We start from the raw sequence: 1,155 nt of genomic DNA on the forward strand, positions 1-1,155 counted from the left end.
ACATATAAACATACATATATACATACATATATATATAAATATATATGTATGTACGCATATATATATATATGTGTGTGTGTGTGTGTGTGTGTGTGTGTGTGTGTGTGTATGTGTATGTGTATGTGTCTGATGTATATGGATGGGTGGATCCTGCAATTAGGTGGCAGCCGATTTTCTCGTATTTTGTCGGTATGAAATAATTACCATATTTTTGTTGCAGTGAGTCGTCATACAGTCATAGTTAGCAATCTATACGAAAGCAATGTGATAAAGCACAGAAGTCAGTAACATAATTATTAAAGTACGTAAATAAGAAATATCAACCAAACTACTGGTTAACGTGTTGTACGTGCTAGCAAATATATATATCAGTATGTGTGTATGTGTCTACACACACATACACACACACATACACACACACTGATATATATGTATATATGATCAAACACACTCCAAAAAGGCTGGTATTGATCTACGTCGGCAATATTTATTTTCTGTAGTAAAACGATAAAAAGTGAAACTTCCTATGGGGAGTAGAAATTCCAACGTTTCACATATTTTTCTGCGACTGAAAAGCTGAAAATTGAGAAATAAATGAGAGGCAGTAGAGTATGAAAAGCATCTTGTGTTGCTTTCCGTATTTGCTGCAGCATGTGTTTTTTTCAAATCTAGATATAAAATTATTTTTTAAAACTTAAATATTACTGCCTCGCTTTCAAAGTTTTCCTTTCAATTTTTCGTTGTTCAAGGGCACTGTCCGAAACGTTGGATTTTCCACTCCCACGAATTTTTTACTGTACACTTCTTATCGATTTCATTATCAATGTGTGTGCGAGTGTACACACACACACACACACACACACACACACACATATATATAGGGAGAATTCACAAAAAAATAAAACACAAGACGAAGACAGTGGGTGCAGAAAACAAACAGATGTATTAGTATAACGCTCAGGAATTGAAAATGTCTTTAACGTTTCGAGCCTACGCTCTTCCACAGAAAGGAACACAGAAAGAAACAAGGAGAGAAACACGGAGAGAAAAAAAGAATGTGTAGTGACTAGCAATCTATCTATCTCTATATATATAGTTATATATGTATATGTGTATATATATATATATATACATACATTCATACATACGCATATA

At 33.4% G+C, this 1,155-nt stretch overlaps 1 protein-coding gene across 1 annotated transcript in view; it reads left to right on the top strand.

The window, feature by feature from the left end:
* Positions 1-1,155, top strand: part of LOC106879619 (T-box transcription factor TBX2b) — a 23,922-nt gene that overhangs the window by 980 nt on the left and 21,787 nt on the right. The gene's annotated exons all lie outside the window — the stretch shown is intronic.

Source organism: Octopus bimaculoides, chromosome 16, assembly GCF_001194135.2.
Source record: "Octopus bimaculoides isolate UCB-OBI-ISO-001 chromosome 16, ASM119413v2, whole genome shotgun sequence".
Lineage (NCBI taxonomy): Eukaryota > Metazoa > Mollusca > Cephalopoda > Octopoda > Octopodidae > Octopus > Octopus bimaculoides.